Source organism: Mustela erminea, chromosome 8, assembly GCF_009829155.1.
Source record: "Mustela erminea isolate mMusErm1 chromosome 8, mMusErm1.Pri, whole genome shotgun sequence".
Classification (NCBI taxonomy): Eukaryota; Metazoa; Chordata; class Mammalia; order Carnivora; family Mustelidae; genus Mustela; species Mustela erminea.
Window position 1 is genome coordinate 41,640,565 of NC_045621.1, and position 18,986 is coordinate 41,659,550.

Consider the following 18,986-nt stretch of genomic DNA (forward strand, 5'->3'; position numbering starts at 1 on the left):
CTCTTCGTTAATTCTTTTGCTAATTAAATGTAGATACTAAATTTGTTGATTTACAGATTGAGGGAGACTTGGCTTATGGAAATTCTTTGGATTGTAGTTGAACTCAGGCTTACTCAGAGCTACCCCTGATCATCAAAGGCGCTCTGCTGGTGGTTAATGGGAACCTAGCGTCCAGATCAGGGGCAGCATCCACAGTACTACCAGGCCATCCACGGAGCCTCCCAAGTCCTTAGGACCATACGGTGCTGAGGTCTAAAAGAGGAGTTAATGAATTGGCTTTCAAAGGAGGCTGGTTTTTTAATGAGTATTGCACAAGGTCCTGGGGCCCAAGTCAGATCTGGCAAAGAGGAAACCAGGAGGAGAAATGTTAAGTGTACAGTGTTTGAAGAACTCCCCTGTAGCTTCGTTTCACATATAAATTTTGCATAGCACTTTACAGTTTGCAGAGCTCTCTCCAGAGTTCGTGATCTGCTCAGGGGACGGCAGGGCAAGCCAGATATTAATTACTAATTTCATCATACAGGTGAGGGAGCTTCCTGGACAGTGATTAGAAGCGAGGCCAGATAGAAGCTTCTGACTTGGCATCATCACACAGGGGCCCCATAGCGGGAGGTCTGCAGTCAACTGGTGGAAGGTTAAGAGGGATTCTAGAACTGGCCGTCAGCGGAAGTCACCCAACTGTGGCAGAGTCTAGGGGCACCTGGATGGACCTGACAGGAGTGTTGCTCACCGGATTCCCATCTGGTTTGGATCCCTTGATTTTGGAGGGATTTCATGTAACTTCAGAATCAGGCCTCCATCTGCCAAGGTCCTAAATACTTGTCAGGGGGGCGGGTTTGGGTATAAGCCACGAGATATTAGTTGCCCACCTGGGGATGCCAAGTCACCCTGTCAGTGTTTCAGGGTACCACGTGTGAGTGGACGTCAGTGTGACCCTCGATGGGCCTGTGGATGGGCAGCACCCCCACTTTGCTGTCCTCCAGTGAGACTGAGCCAGTGTGACCTAGACAGTATCTTCTGGCCAGGGTCTGGCCCGCAAATACTGGACTCGAGAATGGGCTTCGGTTCTGCAGATGTAGGCCTTGGAGGCCCGGCAACCTGTTCATTGATCTCACGTGAAAAAAGCAAATGCTTTGGTGAGCGCACCCTGGCTGTGCAGAGTGGGGCCCTCTCAGGGGGACCCTTTTGCTCCCACTTGACCAGTGGGGCTCTGTAGGGGTGTTGCCTGGACTCCAGAGCCGACTGTTTGGGTGGCTGACAGTGATGCAGCCGCACTAACCGACCCTCTGTTGTGCCTCGGTTTGCCCATCTGTAAGATGGGAATGGGAGCTGCAGTTGCCGGCATGTGACGCCTTCCCGGCTCTTGTTGCTGCACATCGTGGGAGTTCTGGTTCCCACATTATGCAGAAGCGCGTCTGTGGGTGGAGCTAGACCCGCAGGGACGGGGCTTGGCTGCCGGCAGGAAGGCACTGAGTGCACCCACTCCCCTGGCCTCGCTCAGCTTGCTTGTGGGAGTCTGTTCCTGTTTTTGCTTAGTGAGTTGGAGTTGGGTCTTTAGAGCCCTAATAAGCTCCCAAGTGGTCCCAGCCGGTCCCCGTGTGGGGTCACTGCTGCGGCGGGTCACGTGCTTCAGGCTTTTGGTCGATGCCTGCCTCCTGTTCCCGGCTGCTACTTCGCCCGCTTTTCCTCTGATGCTTCCTTTTCTTTCCTGACCGCACGTGCGTTCCTTTTGTCCTTTAATGGGTTGTTGTGGATTATGACTAAGGTATGTCTCTGTGTATACCAGAGTTTTGCTGAAGTTTTGTTTTCCAGGTGTTTCCCATGCACTCAACATTTTAGCCCCAAGAGGGTATGTTTTAAAGTGTCCCGATTCCGCGGTATTTAGTAGAATCACAAAACTGTGCAGCTACCCCGTCTGTCTGGTTCCAAAACATTTGACCCAATAAGAGACCTGTGAGCCATCACTTGACATCGCCCTGCCTCCAGCTGCCAGCAGCCGCTAACCTGCTCTCAGTCGCTCTGGATGTGTCTGTTCTGGAACCGTATGGTAATGTGACTTTTTGTGACCGTCTTCTGCATTTTCCATGATGTTTTTGGGGGCCGTCCATGGTGTGGCATGGGTCAGAGTTTCCTCCTTTTTATTGAGAGGAAGACTCCATTGTGTGTATGGCTGAACACGTTTTATTGGTCAGTTTCTCCGTTCATGGGCAGTGGACCGTTGTTGCCTTTTGGTGATTGCCCGTAGCACTAAGACTCATTCTGTTTTGATGTTCTAACTAAAATGCTAAGAGCCATCTTCTCTGGTCTCCCGCCTCTTGGAGAGACCCCTGGCTTTGGATTCCAGCCCCGCACCCGGCTCCCATACCAGTCCCGAGTATTTACGAAACCTCCAAGACCCAGGACTTGACCCAATTGCCTCTTGATGACAGTCCCCTCAAATGGTGCTGATCTGAACGGTCCTCTTCCTGGCGGGACTCTAGAGTGACAGCTCAGTCTGTCCCCACCTGTGAAACACGAGGGCAAGGCCCAGTTTCACAGACCCTGCTACACCCTGCTACAGACCCACCTACAGTGGGTCCCCACTGTAGCAGGCTGCCTTGGGTCCACACTTAACCTATCTCCGCCTTTTGGAGGACCCCTCAGAAGCCACAGATATTTGCTGAGCCCACCTGACAAGATTCTGCAGGTTGAACACACATCTTACTGGCCAAACGTGGTGAGGGCCGGAAGGGAGTAGGGGAGCCAGAGCCTGTCGGCTTTCGGAACAATGCGCCGCCGCAGGGTCCCCATGTGCCCGAGCACTTAGCTTCCGTTATGCGGCTACACCAGGCCTCCCAAGGTTGTATCACCATGTCCTGGGCAGTGGGGGTGTGACTCCTGGGGGGCCGGGAGCAGGCAGAGCCCCTGCAGCTGTCCAGTTCTCCCCGCTGGCTCCAAGCACTAAGCCCGTCCTGGCCTGGACAGATGGAGGAGACAAGAGAGTGCTGCTGTCCTCTCTATGTTTGGGGAGTGCGCTGGACACCAGCTCTTCTCACCCAGGGTGCAGGTGCAGAAGGAAACAGGACGGCAGGTGGGCTGTGTGGTTTGGTCTTCCTCTCCTTTTTCCTCTCCTTTCCTTTCCTTTTCTTTTTTCCTTTGGAGATGGCTATGTACAGGGAAACCTCAGAAAGGCTACTTGCTGCTTTGGGCCATATCCTATCTAACATTCTCAGGTTTTGGTTAAGAATAGGTCATTCAGAAATCTGCAGAGTAGCATTTTTATGGGAAATAATGCATATTCCCTTTTATTTTTAATGGGTTTTAAGTGTGATACTGAAACATTCCAGAAAGGAACGTGTGGGATGAAGGCAGCCAGTCCTATAGGATGCTCAGGACCAGCTGTCTCTGCCCTCCGGGCTCACCTCACTCTGCTTGGCCCCTGGGGGCCGCCAGCCTGGGTTTCTGCTCCCTGAGGCTTCCAGGATCACCCCTCCATCCTGTGACTGTGCCCCGGGGGCCAGAGAAGGGCAGAGACGGAGAGGTAGTGGAGGAGGGCTCTGGGCAGGTGCCGTGACAGCAGCAAATGGTGTGCGTGCCATCACGGCTGAAGGTGAAGGTTTGGGGTACCACGCAACGTCTGTGTGTCCTGGGATGAGCTGGTTCTCCAAATCCGTTCCATCAGCTCCACTCATCGAACCTGCTTTGGAGAATTTAAGTTCGTTGTTAGGCTTTTTTCACCAGGCCTGCCTAGTGATACAGGCTTCCTGGTGTGAATTGACATGATCTCTGCTTTTCTGGGGCCGGAGTGATCCCATACCCAAGAAATCAAGTGGGGGACCAGACTGCAGGCAGTTGGGGTTGAGGGGTTCTAGGTGAGACGTGGGGAGTGGCTGAAGGCAGGCCAGCAGCAGGGGAAGGAGAGAGAGCTGGCCAGGGAGCCGGTCGAGTCTGGGGCAGTGACCAACAGAGTGTGGCCCTGGAATGAGGAGACCAAACCCTGCGTGCACCCCGGTTTTGTAAAGAAGGTTTTATTGGAACCCACATGTGCCCACCTGTTCGGTGTCTGCGCTGTGTTGGCTGTGAGGGGGCAGAGGTGACAGGTAGCTGTAGACAGAGGCCCACAAAGCCCGGAAGGTCTGTCCCTTTACAGCAGTGCTGGCTTGGGGACACGCAACAGTGTCTGGACACATTACCAGGGGTCACAGCTGGGTTTGGGGCTGCTGCCGGCATCTAGCGGGTAGAGGCTGGGAGGCTGCCAGCCGTTGCACGAGGTGTAGAACGTCCCCACAGCAAAACCTGCCCAGGCCCCAGATGGCCGGAGCCCGAGGTTGAGGATCAGTGCTTTCCAGAGACAGTCTTCTGTTCCACCTAGAGAACCGCCTGGTTGCGGGGGAGGGGGAATCTAGCATGGGTGATCTCTGGGCGGTGCCCTTTGCCAGGATGGGGATGCAGGGGTGCGGGGCAGGCCCACCTGCGTGCAGGGAGAGGAGGCCAGTGTGTTACCTTCCTGAGTGGCCGTGGGAGGCAGCTGTATGGGAGACATGAGTTTGGGCACCCCATTGCTTGGGGTGGTCTAGCTGTGGCTGGCCTCCTTAAGGAGACTGCCCCAAGCGGCAGAAGGACAGAGACGGACAGTGGGGACACTGGTCACTCTGGGCAGGTGGAGGAGGAGATGTCTGTGAAGGCAGGTGGGCCTTCATGGGGGCCTCCGGAGACCCCTGGCACCCTCGAAGGCCAGCCCTGAGAGAAAGGAGAAGGTAGTGGGAGGCCACCAAGTGGTCAGTCGTTAGAGAGCTGCCCAATGAGACACACACACACACACACACACAGGAAAGCACCCTTAAGACCTGGGTCTCCATGTGGGTTCACTGCTGACCCCAGTGAGAACAGTCTCTGAGCTTCTAGGCGGAAGAGACTTCCAGGCCGGCGGGGCGGGGGGTACACGGAGGGCCCCCGCAGGGACCCCAGGGCAGGTGGGGGCTGCATGAGGGTTTCCAATGAAAGGAAGGAGGCCCGTTTGCAGCTCTGTCCGCCAGCACCAGCCAGCGTGGAGCCCTGTCCGGGGCGGGCGATCCTGCAGGAAGGAGGCGGAGTGGCACAGGGCTCTAGGATAGTGGATGGCGCAGCCTCCCAGCTGAAGACAGCGGGGGGCCGGGGAGAAGAGGCCGCCAAGCATCAGCCCGGCGTCTGGGCACGAACCATGACAAACAAAGCCGACCTAGCACAGAGACCTTCCCAGCGGTGCCCTTTCTGCTCTGGAGTGGTTTCTTTCTTCTCCCGATCCTCTTTCTTAGCCTCTGTATGCAACAGTCACCCTCGGGTACCTTTTATGTTTAGTTGGAAGCAGAAGAAAAGCTTCTCCCAGCTCCCCTTGGCTCTAGGTCATCTGCTCCCTGGCCAAGCGCCTCGCCTGTGTCTGTCTGCATCAGAACAGCTGAGAAAAGCAGCCATGAATGACTAGAGGGGGTGTGGACCTGGCTTCCAGAGCCTCTGGTGAATTCTCTCCCCTAAGAAACTGTCAGGTCAATTGAAGTCCATTTTATCTGTGCCTGGTACAGACTTGTAGCACGGGCTGCTTGGAGAGACAGAATAATTCACAAGAGGTTTGCTAATGTATGCTTTGATTAAAAAGTAAAAGGAAAAAAAAAAGATACAGAGGGGAAAAAAAAAGGTGAAAGGAAAGAAATTTTTTAAAAAGAAATAAAGAAAAAATGGGAGCGACCATCTGACCATCCTGTTTGCTGAACCACAACAGCAGGACTTTGGGGATCCTGCTCTGGTCTCCAGGCGCTGGGCTGCTGTGTGCCCAGTGGGACAGCCCATGTTCTTGGAATTGTCTAGAAGTGAGCTGACCCCTCCAGTCCTCGTTCTAGGCTCATGCCAGGCTCGCCCTGTGGGCCCTGCCTCCCAGTAGCTGGAGACCTTGGCCCAGCTGCTTGGTTTCTCCAAACCTCGACTGCACGATGGAGGCAGTAATCGTCAGTCTCCGGAAACGAGTACACGGAAAGCACCTAGAACATGCCTGATGTGCAGCAGGTGTATGTGCTGGTGTTCCCCAAACCGTGGGACCAGGACCACAAACTGCATGGCTTAAAACAACAGAAATTCATTGTCTCAGCCTGGAGGACACAGAGCCACATTTCCTCGGGAAGAACCCATCCTCGCCCTTTCTCTTGTCTGACAGTTTCCCCTCGGTCTTGCTGATCCTTGGCCGGCAGCTGTGTCTCTCATCTGTCTCTGTCTTCACGTGGCCACCTGCCCTCTGTGTGTGTCTGGGTCTCTGTGTCCTTTCCTTTCCCTCACAGGGACACCTGTGGTTGGATCTAGGGCCCACCCTAATCCAGAATAAACATTATTATTATTATTTTTATCACATCTGCAAAGACCCTGTTTGCTGTTGTCAAATTCAAGGACGCCGGGAGTCAGGATTTAATGTGTGTCTTGGGGGACAGACTGTTTAGCTGGCCATGTGAGCGTGGTTATGTGCATTACCTGTAGTAAGACTTCTGTTGGGCCTCACGTCCTTGTCCTCAGCATTTCTAGGAGCCGGCTCTGAGCCGGAAAGCTTGTCTTTGTGCTGTGTTCTTGGAGCAGTACCCTGAAATGGGGCAGATGCCCCATACCTACTTGGTTGACTTAAGGAAGATAATGCCCCCCACCCCCGGTTTTCAGAACAGCATTCTGCATTAAACAGGTGTCAGGAAGGCTATGAACATAAGAAGTCTTGCTTTGGAGTTCACATTCCTGAACGGTGAGACTGGAACCGCCCACATGCCCTGCACTGGTTCAGGTATTTGCTGAGTGATGGTTACTGAGTGCAGAGCACTGCAGTGGCCACGGAAGGGCACCGCCCTTGCTGGCCCAGGACAGCCTGGCTGGATAGGCACACAATTACATAAAGCCACAGGCAAGTGTTTAGGTCCTATTGTAGTAGAGCCCCGGGGTGCCAGGGCTGGTGAGTGTAGATGTGGCACTGACTCTGATGCTTACTGTTTAAGGAGCCTGGACATCCCCTGGCGGCTTCCCAGGGGCCCCAGCATGGGCTCACATGGGACCCCCAGGGATAACTGGCTATAGGAGACACAAGGACAGTGAGAATGTTCCTTGGCTTCTGCAGACAGGACCCGCGGTGCCCTCTGGATCACAGCACAGCCCAGGGACCGAAGACCGGGCTGGGTGACCCAGTTTGCCGGACAGGTGGTCGTCAAAAGGGCTGTGTTCGCCAGTTGGGAGTGGGCTCCGTAAAGTTCCTTTCACGGGAGCCGAGGCAGAAGGCAAAGTTAACCTCTCCAGTGTCACCTTTTAGTGTGTTCTCAAACGTGTGTCTTACATAAAGAAAGCTCCAAGATGGGTTTATGCCTCACATCTGAGTGGGGCATGTGAATTTCCTTCACTAGGAAAGTGGGCTCCTGCTCTCACTCGTGGCGAACCGGAGAGCATGAAGCCTGGCCTGATCCCAAGTGTATTGTCACCTGCCCAGCCTGTTGGACCCGGGTGCCCATGCACTGCTGGGACAGGAGCCAGCTCAATGACCGATCTGTAACCATGTTCCTTAATGTACAGGGCCCACAAGTGTCCCTCAAATGGCATGTCCATCAGGAACCTCGAAATGTGAACTTGTTGGAAATAGGGTCCTTGTAGAGGTGACCTGTTCGGTTCGGAGGAGGTCGTGCGGGAGTTGGGTGCCCATCCCAGGAGTGGTGTCCTTAGACGTCAGCCGTGTGCAGATGGGGAAGAAGGCTGCCTGGTGGCTGAAGCGGAGGTAGAAGCACCCATAAGCCGAGGAGAGGCCAGGCTGGCCTGTGGCCCCTCACTCCAGGAGGGAGGCCTGGAACAGAGTCTTCTCCAGAGCATGTGAGAGCACGTGTACCCCTGACACCTTGCTTACAAGAGACCGCCCACCTCTAGAACTGGGACCTTTAAAGGCCTCTTTAATGTAGTGATTTGTTCTAGCCTCATCCGCCGTTGAGCCCAGGGTGCCGCCAGGAGGCACGGGACAGCGTGGGCTGTGGGGCCCGTGCAGTGGGCGGGTGGGGTTGGGGGTGTGCACACGGTATGAGCTGTGCTGGCCAGGTGAGCCTCTGCCTGGGTTACAGACCTGTCTCTTGTTGACCTCAGTGTTGCCTGGGGTTTCCGCAGAGACCTGAAGAGTGTGTCCTGCTTCTAACGATGAATCGCGGTGTGCCGCGGGGTCGTCCTGATACAGTTCTCCCAGCTGTCGACTCTGTTCAGACAGTCTGGTTCAGTTCACACTCACACTCAGGGACGCTTGCCTCGTTCTCTCCTGCCTGTGGATGACAAGGCATCTGCACATGGCCGTAACCGCAGCAGGACAGGGTCCCCGGATTCCTGAGGCTGCGCAGGCTGCCCTGCTGGGGCCCACTGGGTCACTTACCTCTTAGGACACACGTTGATCTCTTCAGGGTCCAAGTGTTAAGACGGAGCTGCCCACTGATGAGCAGAGCTCCCCTCGCCTGGGCATTCAGGTCTGCCGCCTGTGGGGGAGCCGTCATTTCGGGAGTCCTGTGTGTGTGTCTTGTGCATGGCTGTGGAAGAACTTCACCTCCAAGAGTTTCGTGTTGTGGGTGTGCAAGGCTGGTGTGCAACCCCCAGAAAGTGCTGCTGCTTCCGGGACCTTCGTGATGAGGACTAGGGAGTGGGGGGTCAGTGACGGCAGAGCTGTTTATAGACCATTGGTTGAAGGGTTTGGCCAGCAGAGGCAGGGAGACAATTTTCCAGGCAAGGGAAACAGCACACCTGCTGAGTGTCAGAGGTTAGACCGAGGCAGGCAGTGGCAGACATGAGGACTGTCACAGTTGAGAGGCCGGGTGGGGGATGGTGGGGATGAAGGTGGTATCTCGGGGGTTGAACTAGGGCAGATTTTTTTCCCAGTAATGAGGCATGTAGCTGGGGGTTCAGAGGGCATTGGAGAAGGATCGGGTTCTTACAGGTAGAGTTTGCTTGGGCCTGGAGGAGGCCAGGCGGGGGACCCACCGTGGGCAGTTGAGGTTAGGGGAATGGGAGCTGGGGTCCACGTGGGGGGACTGCTGGCGATTCTTGGGTGGCCGGGTGTGGCAGTACCCGTCCTGTCTGCGCGTCAGGGTCACGTGAGAGTGTGGACACGTCTCTGGCCTGGGACATGCTGCTGTGGGAGCCCTTTGGGGCACAGGCATGTGGGCAGACGTGACACCCCCGGCTGCTGGTGGGGAGATGCCAGGGGTGTTGGCGAGCGTCCTACCGTGTGTGGGACAGAGCGCGATCCCGTCCGAGAGTTAATGTGCCGGGACTGGGGACCCCGAGCTCAGGGGGGCTGGCACTGAGCACGTAGGAGCGGGTTTTATCCACTCACCCGGAGGCGGTGCGTACTATTGTCCCCCTTTTATAGAGAGGAGCTGGAGGCACCGGGAAGCTGAGTGACTTGCCCAGACTGAGCGGCTTCAGGGTCAGGGATACCAGGGATTAAAGGGGAGGTCATCCAAGGTGAAAATGTGGTGACTTTGGTTTTGAATAAACGCTGACGTCTCCAGGTGGAAGTGCAGAGAATTTGTGGTTTGTAGAAGACCAGGAACTGGAGGCCCTGGTTCAGAGCTATCTGGGGACACCAGTGCTGTGCCCACTCGTCCTCATTCTCCAGGGAAGACCTTGAGGAATGATAGTCTGAGTACCCACTGTGTGCTCTTCTTGCAGGGTCGGTTTGCTCCTGCAGGTGACAGAGGCTCAGAGAGGTTAGGTAACTTGGCCTAGAGCACACAGCTAGACCTGGCGTATACACTCAGATCGACCCAAGGGCCCTGTGTTTCTTCCTTTGTGCTAGGCCGTCTCTGCAGTTCAGTCCCCACTGTGGTCCGAGGCGAAAGAGGAGGAAGACAGGGTGATCACTTCATAATTTCTCCAGCACCAGGTGAGGAGACCATGGCCCGTGGCAGAAGACCAAGCCAGGACTCAGCAGGGCTTGCGCGTGGAGGCTGGGGGGCAGCGTGCACACTGCAGTCTTGCTCTGAGAGAGGGCAGGAAGGGACCTGCTTATCTCCCAGGCTGCAGTGAGGGAGGCCTCCAGGGAAAAGGAAGGGCAGATTAGCTCACCAGAACAGCCTTTCCCTGGTCTTTGTCCAGAATTACTTTCTTTGGATGCATCACAGTAATAGTGAGATCACGTTTGAGCCAGAAGACATGCAAACCCTCAGTGCCGAGCTGTTGGGGCCTCGTGGCCCGCCAGGCACGGTGGGTCTCCAGGCCTCCGCTCTCGCTGCCTACACGTGCGGGCAGCTGTCAGCCCTCCTTCCCGGGCGCCAGGCCCCGGAGCATCTTTGCCACCGTCCAGGGTCAGCTGGGCTCTCCTGCCTCGTCGGCTCGGTGTCTCTGGGGTAGCGCCGGTGGCTTCTGTTGCCTTATCTCTCGCCCTCAGTGGCTGTTCTGCTGGGCTCCTAGCAGCTGCTGAAAATTTCTGTCCGGGGTTTTGCCTTCCTGTTTGGTTTCAGCACTGTGACTCCCTGGGGAGTTGACTTGTTCTCCTGAATGTTGGCGCGTGGACTGCTCCAGACTGGCCGGGCCCCCAGAAGGCACTTGACACTGGCTGCCAGCTCTGTGGGTGGCGCCCAGGGCGGGGTGGGGGGCAGTCTCCCCTGACCTTGCCCGTGGCCGAGGGCCCACCACTTGCTTCCTGTTTTCCAGTGGTCCGAGCGTGTTCTCAGTTAACCGTGATGCCCAGACACCTCCAGTGTCTCCATGTGAGCAGCTTGTTCCAAAGCTCCATTTAACTTGGTCGCCACTAAGAAACACCTTTGCAAGGGCCCTGGGGTAACTTGGCAGGAATTTTACAATAATATTTAGGGTGTAGAAGTTTGGTTACCCGTGGCCTGCCAACATCAGACTTCTTCAGGAGTGTGCAGTGAGCGGTCATCAGTGATGGCCAGGTAGTTTGGGATCCTGGAGTGTTCTGAAAGTGTGGAGGCAAGGTCACATTTTTCAGTACGGTCTGTAACTCTCTCGTTTGGGGCCTTATGTTTGTTTCTTGGCGTTCAGTTGTATTAGATGTGACAGAGAGAGACACGAGGAGAGAGAGGCTGGAGATGTTTATCTTCCTGGGGCCACCAAAGCAAAGTACCACAAACTGGGTCGCTGAAAACAACAGAAATTCACTCTCACGGTTCTAGAGGCCAGATGTCTGGGATCTTGGTGTCCTTAGGGCTGGTTCCCTCTGAGGCTGTGGTTCAAGGCCTCTCTCCTCGGTGTGTGGTCAGCTGCCTTCTCCCTGTGTCCTCACATGGTCTCTCCTCTGTGTCCAAATTTCCCCTTTTTGTAAGGACCCCAGTCACAGTGGACGGGGGGCCCCCCTGATCACCTCATCTGAACTTGATCCTCCACAAAGATCCTATTTCCAAATAAAGTCACATTTGTAGGCACAGAGGGGAGCCATGCCTCACAGGGGTGGTTCCGTGGTTCAGGCTCCTTACAGAGAATATTAGAAAAATGGGAACACAGAAGCCTCCACAGCATCACTCCTCCCTGGCCTGGTGGCATTTAGGTTTTCACCAGAAGACATTTGTTCCTATGCATGACTTGCTGTGTTATCCTAGAACCCAGACCCACGGTTGGGCCTGAAGTTGCTCTAACCATGGAAATACGGTGCAGCGAGTACCATCAAACCTTCATTCCATGGAACCTGCCATTATAGCAATGGAGATAAAGTTCCCGAAGTGATCAGTGGCTTACAGAGAAATTACACTGGCTCATTTGATAAAGCAAGTGTGAACCCAGCTAGATGCAATCTTTGCCGCGGCAAAATCACAGCGTTCTGGACCACGATGGTGCAGTTAGGAAGCAGCAAGGCCATGTTAAAAAAGAAAGTGTTTCACACAAATTCAGAGCACTTGCTGATGGAAAGTACAAGGCTTGTGTGGGCGCTGGGTCATGACGACAGCAGCACTTCTTACCTCTGTGGACCGTTGACTGTTCCCCAGGCCCTTTGTACTGTGTGTGGGCATTGTCCGTTGTGTGAACCCTCAATACAGTTGTTCCTTCCTCTTGTGGGAGGGGACGGTCGGGCATACAGAGGTCAGGGTGAGTGTAGCTGCGGTGCTGAGTGGTTAGATGGGCCTTTGAAGCAGTGAGCAAGACCCGAGTGGAAAAAGCGGTCAGCAAAGTGAAGTTTTCAGGGACAGAGTTGTCTGCTAGAGGGAACTGTGAGTGCAAGGGTCCTGCGGCAGAAAGGAGGTACACTTGGGAAATGAATGTACCAAGAAGGAAACAAGGTCATGGAGGGCTGGGCAGGGCCAGATCATCCAGTCCCGGTAAGGAGACGAGATTTCATGGAATCCCAGTAGATGGGATAGATTTATTCTAAGCGCAGGGAGATGCCGCTGGAGAGACTTAATTTGTGAAGAGGCCCCCAGCTGTTCTAAGGAAAGTGGCTTAGCTGTGTGTGTTTGGGGCTGAGGGCTGGGGGGTGAAGGGAACAGGATTTGGGAGACCAGGTGGGAGGCTGCTGTAGTGAGTCAGGGCAGAGAGAAAGTGCTCAGATAGAAGCAGATAATAGAGAGAAGGGGTCAGATCAGCTCACATTAGCGGCAGAATTGCCTGGATTTGAGGGCAGAGTTGAGTCTTTATGACAGAGAATGTGTGGTCCCCAAAGTTTAATTTATTCTCTGTTCCTTTACAGAAAGAGTTTGCCTCTCTTTGATTTACGCTGCCCTGGGACTCATTTTTAAATAAATGAGCCGAACCGTGTGTCTGGAAGGAAAGAATAAAATATATAAAGGTGTCACTTCTTACCAGTGCCATGCCAATAGAATCCCAGTGGGGTTCCTTTTGTGGGAGAATGACGAGGTGGGAAGACATCTTATTAAATTATTTTAAAGTTCATTTAGAGGAAAAAAATAGGTAAAAATAGCTGATAGGAGACTTCAGAATATCAAAGTGCAAGTCCTTCCAGGTAACTGTGCGTGATCAGACTACCATAGTACAAAAGGCTGATGTGGTTCTAAAAATATGCAGGCTAGTGGCACAGAATAAACCAGCTTCAGTCCCCAGGGTCTGCACACATTCGGAATGCACAGGGATGATGACATCACATCGGTCGGGAGGGGATGAATTAATTGTTCGGGACGCGACAAGGGTGATCGCTTAGCCGTTTGGTAATGAATTTCATAAAGTTCCTCACCGGGCAGCAAAATAAATTTTGTCCATTAATGTCAGTAGACAGACCACTTTTTTTAAGTTAAGGAGAATAGATGGGAATGTTTATCAGATTTTTCATGGAGGCAGACCTCTTTGTGTTTCAAGGCAGAATCACGGAGGGAAGACGGATATGGCTGCCGAACTGAGACTTGGTCACCAGTTAGGAAGTGGATCTGAGTGTGTGCAAGTGACAGTGGGGAAGACAGTGGCGCAGAGAGGTTGAAGTATTAGACCCTCATTGAGCCAAGGATACAAAATAATAGTCCTAAAGCAGGAAGTAAGAAGTAGTAGTTTCAAGATTTTTCTGACTGTCACGGTCCCAGGAATATGAATTTGAACTTCAGTATTCTGTTCGCCACTTGTCCTGTTTAGCTAGGCCTTCCTTAAACTGCTCGGGGGAGGGGATGAACACTCACTGCTGCCCAGAGCCTGAATTGCTGCAACTTCCCAGGAAAGCATCTGGCAATGCTTCACCCTCTGCTGGAAAGTCATGATAAGAGCGTAATCCGAAATGCTGAGGAAGATGAGTTACAGAGATGGTCCTACCACTGGGTCATCTACAGCAGCAAGAATCTGGCTCCTGCTGGGAGAAGCGGGGATCAGGCTGTCCTCCAGCTGCTGGCCCGTCCGGAGCTGGCCCCTTCATGAAACGATCTGTGTTGACATTCCCTTCTCACGCCCCTTCCCATCAGGCAGCCCGTGTTGGTTGGTTCGCGGCAGGAATGTCCTGGACCTGTCTGTCCAGCATCTGCGTGCATTGGGGGCTGTTTTCTAGCTGGGCTCTTTGGTGGGCTCGGCCCCGTTCTGCCGCCTGTGGAGTCGTGCAAACACCGCACTCATCCCCACGGGACCCTTTTGGCACCCGCTTCTGCTGCCGTGTCTTCAGGATAGGAAAGTCCTGCCTTGAACTTGAGCCTCAGACACGGCGTCTGTGTGTCATCAGCGAGCATGGTCAGTCTGACCGGCCCTACACGACTGGAAGCCATGTTCTCGTCTCTCCTTGTCTGAAGCTGGCATTTTAATCCGAGTCTCAGAAAGAGGCCTCAGGGGGACAGCCCTCTCAATAAAACCAAATAAGCCTCAGTTGACTCATCTGTAAAATGAGCAGCACCGACTAGGTGTCCGCATCCCAGAGGGGTATCTGAGATGAACTTTTTTTGTTTTTTTAATTTATCTATTTGAGAGCGAGCACGAGCAGAGGAGGGGACAGGGAGAGGGAAAAGCAGACTCCCCGCTGAGCAGAGAGCCCGATGCAAGGCTCAGTCCCAGGACCCCCAGATCCTGACCTGAGCCGAAGGCAGACACTTAACAGACTGAGCCACCCAGGCGCCCCTAACATGAACTTTTCACAAAGCTTTTTAAGGTAACGTGTACTAGGAAAGATATCAGTGTCTCTAAGGGAGATCTTTTTAAAGGATAGACTGGCTTCCTTTTTAAAGCAATAGAAAGCTGCCTTCTTTAAAATAACTTCCTTAAATAAACTTCAGTTATAAAAAGTGTGTTGCTCTAAAGAGAAGTACCCGTTTGGTTTTTTGTGTTTTTCTTAAGAAGACAATGAATCCGTGACTAACATTGACAAACCACAGCCCCTTCGAGCGCTGGTGTTTTGATGAGTATGTTGTACAGGAGTCCTGCCCCCTGACCAGCAGCCCCAGCCCAGTGAGGGGGCCTCTCTTCTCGCGATTAGAACAGTTCAGAGATAATTAGGCTCGTTCCTCCTGCTCACCGACTGGCGACTGGGTGGGGTTGGTAAGTATTTCTCATCTGGGCTGGTCACAAGATCCCCCTCACAGCCCGTCTGCCACCAGCTGCGTCACACGGTGGCCTGGCCTTCCCATGTGACTCCGGGGGGCAGACCGCAAACCAGCAGACCTCCTGAACCCCATTCTTGAATGAGCAGTCAGCGGGCCACACGTGGGTTACTCTTTGAACCGTCAGCAGCAGCAGGGTCACGGGGTGGATGAAGGGCCGCCATCGGAGCGTCCCTGGTGTGATGGGCAGACCAAGACGTCTGTGGGCTTCGGGTCTCCTGCTTGGCAGGAAGATGTGACGGAACCCCCCTCATTCTCCTCGTGCTGTCGGTGTCCTATATGTGCCCAACAGCTGCGTGATCAGGAGGGCAGGAACTGGGTCCCCCATCTGCTGCGCCGTTGGCGGGCCCCCGTGCACTCTGGTGCTCGGGAATGGGTTGGCTGAGACATTGGTCCGTTCCGCAGGCGGCATCAGACACAGCATGAGTCAGGCATTGAGCCGAGCCCGGAACAGAGATGGGATTCCACGGGCAAAGGCGCTGTTGGACGGGGGTCCCTCTCAGATGGGCAATTTTAATGGGGAGAGACATTAGGACCCCTGTAGGGTCTTCAGGAACAGGGGTGTGGAGGTGGGGAGCTGGCAGGGCACAGTGGCTGGGTTTGGCGAGAGTGCTGGAAAGACAGAAGGAGGTGAGATGCAGCTGTGGCCAGCAGATGCGTGAGTGTGTGCAGGGCTGGCAGGACCAGCTGGGGGTTGGCGTTGTCCTACACAGACTGGAGAGAGGAGCCCGGGATAGGTTTTTACCCAAGGAAAGAGTGGGATGGATCTCATCCCCAGAAGGAACTGTCCCCCAGCTGGGCGGCAGGTACTGGCCAGTGAAACACCATGCCGTCTTGCTGGTTTCCCCGGCCCTCCCTCCTGGGATGATAGAAACAGCAAGTTAGAAATGCAGATGTGCACTCCCCTCCCCCCCCCCCCCCTGCCAACACACATACACTGCCCATGGTGCCCTGGGTGATGGTTCCTGATCTGAGACCCCAGGGCTGCTGCCTAGGAGATGCCTAGGACTCAGGACCGGGGTGCGTGATCCTCGCAGCTGGCCTGTGGGGGACTCCAAATGGCAGTAGGCCACTGCCCTCAACTACACTGGGTTGTTGAACTTGAAGTGAAGCCCACTCTGGGTGCTGGTAAGTGATGCTAATTCCCTGGGGTCCTCTCCAGCGGAGCCTGCTCTTTGCACCCCCAGCAGGAGGCAGCCCTCTTCTGAGGGTTATTGTCTCGTGCTGAAGGTACCCACAGGCCAGGTTCTAGAAATGAGACTCCCGATGTCAGAAGCCTCCACCACTGTAGTGCAGGAGGTTGGGTTTCGCTGGGCTGGGCTCTCGTAACCAGAGCCTTGGCTGTCCCTACCCACTAGAGAGACCTGGAAAGGGGACACTGGTCACGTGCTGGCCTTCCACTTGGGTTCTTACCCAGACCAGTCGGGTCAGGGGTCAAGATGCAGAAAACCAGGGAGCTGGTTTGCAGACTGAGCAGTCAGCTCCAGGGCCGTTGGCCTCGGAGGGAAAGAGGTGGTGGGGATGTTTGTGGACAGATGGAGACAGAGGCTCTGCCTGGCCTCGCTGGGTCACTGCCAGCCCCGCCTTATGGTGTCCTCAGAGTGACTGTGAGAGAGCTCAGGCCCGACGGGCTCATGGGCATGCCTGTGGGCTTCTCTGCAGCCAGCCCCAGGGGATCAGAGCCCCAGTGTGGGTGTCTCTGAATTATTGTGACTCTCCAGAGCTCAGTGTCATTTGGGGAGTGAGCAGGGTGAGCAGACGGCATGGAGTTTCTGTCGAAGGTCTGGTGGCTGAAATCACCCAGAGCAGGTTGAAACTCATGTTTTCTTTTTAACCTGGAGGAAATCTGATGCAACCAACACGCCACTCTTACTCCAGAAATGAAAATCAAATGTGGGGATGAGTCATCACCGGGAAGGCGCGAACTGAATTCGCCAGGGAGGAACCCAGAGCAGGCAGCATGTCCTGTTGCTCCTGCACCTTTGGGTCAGGGGACCCTGGGCGGGGTGGGTCACTGCACCCCGGGGCCCTGAGTAAGGGACCCCGCAGATGCTCAGGCTCTTAGGTTACTCCTGGTGGCTTTGTGTTTGCCAATGTTCTGGGGCGGCTCGCTGGCGGATCAGCCCCCACACGACCGTTCTGTGATTCTGGAAGCCGAGGCAAGGGCGGGTCGGCACGGGCAGCTGAAGGCTTGTTTGTAGGTTCCCGAGTCTGAAAATAATTCTGTGTGAGTACGGCGACACTGTTGTCTTCGCAGGCCAGCCTCCTTGTTCCTGGGGAGGAGCCAGGACCAGGCTCTTTTCTCCCCTCATGAATCAGCCTTTATACTCAAGCAAAGAAAAACTCATTAGTTGTGAGTCAGACACAAGTAAGCTTTATGCCCCTCCTGTCTTCCCAGACCTGACTTCTATCAAGAGGGTGGAGAGTGGCTTCTGGGGTGCAGGCGTGGCATGGGAAGGATGGGGGCCGGAGAGGGGGTGGAGTGGTTCCTCCCACCCTTCAGAGAGCTCCAGAGGTCCTGGGCCAGCCACCCTGGGCACGGGTGCATGCCGCTGCAGGGTGTCCTAGAGAAGTGACCCACCCTGGGGGAGGTTGGCAGGACTTGGAGGCCAGGCCATCCGGGCACGTCTGAGCTGCCAACCAGGGAGCCCATCGGTGATTAGGAGTGTGTAGCTTAGATTTCCAAAACAGACTAGAATTCCTAAATTTCACCTGGCATTATATAATCGAGTCACAAGGCCATCAGGGGACACTAGACATTCACTGGGGATTTTGACTCTTTAAAAGACGAGAGAGATTATCCCAGGGATACTTGTCAAAATATCTCTGAAGCATTTGTCTTAAATTTTTTTAATATTTTATTTATTTATTTAGAGAGAGAGAAAGAGCAGGGGGAGGGGAAGAGAGAGAGAACCCCGGGCAGACTCCACGCTGATCATAGACCCCAGTGCAGGGCTCAGTCCCATGACTCTCAGATCACAACCCAAGCCGAAATCAAGAGTCCGACACTTAACTGACTGTGCTACCCGGGCACCCCCTTTGTCTCATTAAAACAGAATTCATCATTGGTGATCAATGCAGGTCTCAACGGCAGAAGGGGGGACAGAAGCAGAGCAAGTCCTGTGGCCTCCTGGAGCTTACTTAGGTTCTCTTGGAGAAATTGGGCTGGTCACAGGAAAGCACAGGATCGGTGGTGTTGATAAGGAAGATAGGGAAAGAGGGTGGAGTTAGGGGTGTTGCTGCTGTAGCAGATGCCTGTCCTGTTCATTAGGTGACATTTGAGTAGGGCCTGGATGAAGTGAGGGATCAGGTCTGGTGAAACCTAGGCATGGGCCTCCCAGGTGAGGAGATAGCGGGTGCAAAGGCCCTGAGGAAGCACTTCAGGAGAAGCAAGGACCCATAATAGGAGGCCTTGAGGGCACCGTAAATACACTCAGGGCTCAGAAGCTTTCGGAGGGTTGTGAGCCGGAGGGTTGTGAGCCGAGTCCCAACTTGTAAAAACATTCTGACGGCTCACTGAGGGGCAGGCTCAGTGGACTTGGTGGAAAGGAGCCGATTACTGTAATTGTGGAGGTGCTGAGGTCAGGTGGAGGTCATGTTCTAACTGGGCTGCTGGGGAGGGAGACCAGGCTTTTTTGGCTGGGTGAACATGCCATTCAGCCATGACTGAGATGGTGAAGACTGGAGGGGGCTTGGGGCAGCCTCCGAGCTGGATTTGGACCTGGGAGGTTCAGGACGGACGCCCCTCAGTCTTCAGGAGACCCTCAGTGAGCTGGGTCTGGGGTCCAGGGGTCACATGTTTGCTGAGCAAGAACCTGGCCTTGTCTCCGTGGCCCGTGAGGGGGCTCAGCTGCTTGGGCATTTGACCCTGTGGCTCCTTTGAGCTTTTCCCAGTCCGAGGGGAATGCGTGCGCATGTTCCTGACCGTGTCTGGGAAGGCAGGTGATGAATGTTCCCTAATACTGCTTTCCTAGGGCTTTTTGGTTTGATTGCAGGCATTTTAAAACACGTATGTAAATG

At 54.5% G+C, this 18,986-nt stretch overlaps 1 protein-coding gene across 1 annotated transcript in view; it reads left to right on the plus strand.

The window, feature by feature from the left end:
* SH3BP4 (SH3 domain binding protein 4) overlaps nt 1-18,986 on the plus strand; it is an 82,089-nt gene that overhangs the window by 42,235 nt on the left and 20,868 nt on the right. The window lies entirely within an intron of this gene.